The following is a 6,000-nucleotide window of genomic DNA, read 5'->3' on the forward strand; positions in this document are numbered from 1 at the left end:
GTAATGGTGCAGGTTAACGATTTAATTTTCCCAGCTGATTTTTTCATTCTGAAGATGGAGGAGGACACGATCGAAAGTTCAGCCCCACTTCTATTAGGCAGGCCATTTATGAAAACGGCCAAGACCAAAATAGATGTGGATGAGGGTACCCTCTTCGTCGAATGTGACGGAGAGACTATTAAATTTAATATTTTTGAAGCTATGAAGTACCCAAATGAAGACCATTCGGTTGATATTATTGATCCAACTGTGCAGGAATTTTTTGAAAAAGATATGAATGAGGAGCTAGAATCGAGTGCACAATTGGATACGAAGGCCCCTATTCCAGATTTGAACCCGCCCATGATGGATGGAAGGGGAGCACACCGAAAGCTGAAACCACGAGAGCTAAAGTAGCAAAGGAGGATGTCGAGCATAACAACGTTAAACAATTGCGCTTGTGGGAGGCAACCCATTGTGTTTAGTTAATTTTGTTATTTTGTTTGGTTTTGATGTTTGTGTTTAGCAGGAACCCAACAAGACAAACAGGGAAGTACCCCCAAATCCTTCTACTTTATGCATAATCACATACATTGGGGACAATGTATAACTTAAGTGTGGGGGGATTACGAAAATCTGATGGAAATTTGGGATACCTTATCTTCTTGAAATTTCTACTCCCTAGAAACTTATCCTTGAACGATTTCAACTTATCAGGAATCATGTGCTTAGGCTGAATAGATAAGATAGAATGCAAGCATGACTAACTGAATCTTTCTTGGCTGCATATGGTACCTCATGATTTTAATCAATCAATAGGCAAGATGCATAAGGGTTTGATTGATTTTCACATAATTATCTGTCAAACACGGGTTGATTATTCTAGAACTTGCTGTGTTAGGCATATAGAGACCACAATCAATGAATTCATGGATCAGGCGGTGAAACCCTGTGATTCTTGTGAAAAAAAAAAAAAAGAGGAGTTTGAAAATAAAATAGTAACTAATGTGAGATGGAGCATAAAATGCACTCACATCTAGAAACAAAAAACAAGTGTGAGACGGAGCATAAAATGCACTCACATCTAGAAATAAAAGCAAGTGTGAGATGGAGCATAAAATGCACTCACATCTTGAAAAGAAGGCAAGGGTGAGATGGAGCATAAGATGCACTCACCCTAGAACCCCAACCCCATTCTCACCTTCAGATCCTAGGAATTCACACTAAGTGGTGAAGATGTGATACATAGCAAGCTTATGGTAATAAGCACACCTTGTTTTGATTCAAAGGAAAGTAATTGCATCTGGCTGAATTGGTTTGTTAAAAACAATGAGCACCCGTGCAGTCCAAGGAGTTTCAGCCCTGGAAGGCTTGTCTCCTTGACTATCGATTTAACTTGGGACCATGAGGAATGGTGATTTGCGATCACTCTTGGACAAGAAAAAGGGGAGAAAGAGATGAAAAGGGAAAGGTTACCAAGTCTGAACTAAAGCATGAAATGAACCAGGCCTCATGTAGAGAAAAAAAAAAGATTGAAAAACAATAGTTAGTCTCTCTTGTGTTACTTGAGTTTTTGCCTTGCCCGAGGACGGGCAAAGTTTAAGTGTGGGGGGATTTGATGAGACCAAAACGAACCCTAATTTTATCCCCTAATATTCACTCTTTTACATTTATTTAGCACTTAAATGGACTCATTACTCTTGTATTTCGATTCAGGGCAATAAAGAAGGCAATTGGAAGAAAACAGGACAAATCGGGTGATTTTGCACAGTTTCGGCGACAGTCAGTAATCTGGGCGTAACTCTCAATTCCGGACACCGAATTACACAATTCAAGAAGCATTAGAAAGAAGATAGGAAGGCCCACAAATTTTATGTTTTGCATTTTGACAGATTCGAACTGCATCGAGTAAGAAAACGAGCCCAAAGTCGGAGCAAGTTCGCAGCCAGGCCCATTTCACAACTTAAGCCCAACTCGCAGAAGTAGCTTGAAGCAGCCCAAGTCGAATTCAAGAGTTAAGAGTCCGAATTTCGAATGTAATCTCCAAGGAGAGAGTTTTATCAGATCTAAATTCTTGAATGTAATCCTAGAGAGATAAGAAGATTGAGATTAGAGCATTAGATAAGAGATAGGATAGGATTAGTTCAAGATAAGATCAAAACTCCCTAAGGATAAGATGATCTCCTAGAAGGAGTTGGAAAACAGCCCTCTCCTTTGGCTATATAAAGAGGGGGGCGAACCAGCTCTAGAAATCACTCAATCATCCAGAAATCAAGCATCAAGCAACTCAAGAAGATCAGTTCGGCCATGGAGAAGCAAAGCATGGAGATTGCACAGATCATGAGCAGCTAAGCTTCTTTTTCTGGTTCAAGGGGGGAGGTTCGATTGTGTCATTGTGAGGTTCTGTAGTTACTTTATTTTCTTTCTTTTCAATTCAAGTATTCATTGGTTCTCTTGCACATTTTTATTGGATGTTAATGTTAATTAGTCTGACAAACTGAATTAATGTTGATTTTCCTACTGCTATCCATGATTTCGGTGATCCGTAATTGTCACGAATAATGGTACAAGTAGCAATTAGGTTGTTATCTTTTTGGGTCAATTGTTCGTGACAGCCTTTGACCAATGTTTTAACATGGTTCAACCTAAAAGAATCGATGGAACAAAATTCAGTAATTGCAGCTATCTCAATTATTGTTATTTTGGTTTAACTGTTTTCACAAATCTTAATGCTATCACTGTTTAACATGGAACGCTATCGTACCCAGTTGAGTTGTGATAAGTGTTGATCGAATGCTGGGTTTGGTCAACTGAATTAGGAAAACACAAGGTTTATTATGGCTATCCTAATAAATCTAAGGTTAAATGCTTGAATTGCAAGAATGCTGAATTGTACCTAGGATCGATGGCCAATCGATTCAACCCGAACCCTTGAACCAGAATTCAGTAAGACTGATTTTCTCTTGTTTGTTTAGTTAATTTTAGTTATTTAATATTCCCACACAATTACTTTGTCCATTCGGCTAAGAGATTACTGATTTGCTCCCTGTGGGATTCGACCTAGAACCACTTTTACTGTAAATATTTTATTGTGGGACTAGTACTAATTTTGAGGGCTTCGGCAAACCTGTCACTACACCTCAACTCAACGGTGTTTCAGAGAGGAGGAATAGGACCTTGTTGGACATGGTCCGGTCACTTCTCGTACGCTCAGAATTACCCACATACTTTTGGGGATATGCATTAGAAACTGCTATCTATGTGCTGAAATGGGTTCCAACCAAATCGATTCCAAAAACTCCATATGAACTATGGACCGAAAGGAAGCAAAGTGTAAGACACTTGAAGATTTGGGGTTGTCCTGGTCACATTAAAAGAATGAGTGCGGACAAGTTGGAATCCAAAACCAGTCGTTGCCTATTTATAGGCTACCCAAAAGATTCGGTGGGTTATCTATTCTATGACCCAAGTGAGCAGAAAGTGTTCTGTAGTTGAAACGCCCAATTCTTAGAAATCGAATGCATCCTGGACACCCATTGCCAGGAAATAGTTCTTGATGAGGAGAGCTCAGGAGCAGTGGGAGATGTCCTACAAGTTCCAGGTAGTGACCAACCTAGAAGATCCACTCAGGTATCCAGGCCACCAGTCTGATATGGTTATGACCAGGATAGTTACATGGTGGAAGCCTTGACTAGTGAGGAGGATCTCGTAACTTACGCGGAAGCTATGTTAGACATCCGTTTTGATTCTGTAGTCAAACCATTTGACTTTGAGCAGAATCCGGATGAGCCCTGTGTTTACAGGAAGTCCAGTGGGGATAAGATCACCTTTTTGGTGTTGTACGTGGACGATATCCTACTCATTGGGAATGATGTAGGAATGTTGACTTCGGTCAAGGTATGGCTATCACAGTAGTTCTCCATGAAAGATCTTGGAGAAGCTTCATACATTCTGGGTCTTCGACTCTATAGAGATAGATCGAAGCGGATAATTGGATTATCCCAGGCTGCTTATATTGACTCCTTTCAGGCACGGAGTCACTCTCTCCAAGAAGATGTCTCCCAAGACTTTTGAGGAGATTGAGGGCATGAGAGAGATTCCCTATGCCTCAGCTGTAGGGAGCATCATGTATGTCATGCTATGCACTCGCCCGGACATTGCTCAGGCGGTGAGTGTGGTAAGTAGATTCTAGGTCAACCCAGGGCAAGAGCATTGGACCGCTGTGAAGAACATACTCAAATACCTTCGAAGGACAAAAGAGTTTTGTCTGGTATTCGAAGGTAGTTCACTACAAGTTCTAGGGTATATTGATGCCGATTTCCAGTCGGATCCAAATGATAGAAAGTTTACATCTGGGTATGTTTTCACGATAGGATCGTGTGCTCTTTACTGGAAAAGCAGGAAATAGGGGTTAACTGCAGATTACACAACCGAGGCCGAGTACATTGCCACTAGTGAAGCTGTCAAGGAAGCTGTGTGGATGAAGAAATTCATACACGAATTGGGAGTGATTCTGTCCAGCACATCACCCATCCCGTTGTTGTGTGACAACAATGGAGCGATAGCCCAGACTAAAGAGCCTCGGGCCCACTCAAAGTCAAAGCACATCGAGAGGAAGTACCACGTACTGCGGGAGATCGTAGGTAGAGGGGACGTCCTAATTCAGAAGGTAGCATCAGTAGATAATGTGGCAGATCCATTGACTAAGCCACTAACACAGAAGGAGTTTGAGAAACACGTGGAAAGTATGGGACTCCGGCTTGTACCAGATTGGACCTAAGTGCAAGTGGGAGCTGTTAGACAATTTTGTATGCCCTTAGCTTCAATCCGATCTGTTGTACTTTTGATATTTAGTGTAAATAAATAAAGTGCATGTTTGATTCATGTTGATTGGTATAATTCTATGTAAGACCCTAAAACTAGACACTTATTGAGACTCGTGTTAGTTTTAAATGTTCACAGAAATTGGATAAGTCTAGGGAAATTTATCCTGCCAAGGCTGATACTGGTGTGCCACCAAGAGTTGGGATGGCCTGTCTTGGCCACCAGGGTAAGACCCAAGGCACATGCAGTATGGGATTACTCGAATCCTTGAACCGTATCTAATTTCTAGTATTGCCCTGAACCATGGAGACAGATGGGAAAAAATTGGAAAGTTACACCTGACCCCTAGACTCGATTATGACACTTCACTAGGTGTCGGGTCAGGCTATCTTTGGTATGCCAATCAGTGAGATCCTTAGCGGGGGTCAAAACCTGGGCATATTGGGGTAGTCTGAGAATTCATCTGAGTGGGTGGTCATAGTGACAGGATCAGCCCTTTTGTTGAACAATGGTAATGATCGGGAATGCACTCTCTCTGATGGAAACCAAACTGCCGGCAATTGATTTCAATCGTTGGAATTTTGTTTTGCAAAATTTATATATGATATATATATATATATATATATATATATATATACGGTTTTGAAATGTTTGCAAATGGTTTTAATTCCTGAGATCCATGCAAGTAGAGAGTGCGGCACTGTTCCTTGTAGCCGAGGGAGAAGTCTTCTCCTGTCAGGAAGTGCTTGATCATTAAGAGCTGAAAGGTTAAGTGTAAGGCCATTTAGGATAGTACCTGATGGGCTAATCTTGCACCTGCCCACAGTCCCTGGGTTTTTATAAGATGGCTTGGCCCAGGGACCACTTAGTGTAAGTGTTGGGCCCATAGGGTCTCTGCAATGGACTCAGGGGTTTACTGAGCTTTTCAGTAAATTCGGTTGGGCCTTGTAATAAAGGTTGGGCCGAACCCATGTGGCTGGTGTGTAGATCAATGCTTGGGTCCCACGCCATACAAAGAAGCCCAACTGGGCAGCAAATTGGAAACTACTTAAGCACTTAACACTTAATGGGCCAAAAGCCCATTTCAAGCTGGGCTGATATGTTCACCCATCTATGGGGTGGATCCGGGATTAAAGTTAGCAAAAGGATTGGGACTTTAATCCTATCCACTTTGTGAGACCAAATTCAAATCAGATT

This window comes from Nelumbo lutea, chromosome 6 (genome assembly GCF_056320005.1).
Source record: "Nelumbo lutea isolate HS-2025 chromosome 6, American lotus-T2T, whole genome shotgun sequence".
NCBI lineage: Eukaryota > Viridiplantae > Streptophyta > Magnoliopsida > Proteales > Nelumbonaceae > Nelumbo > Nelumbo lutea.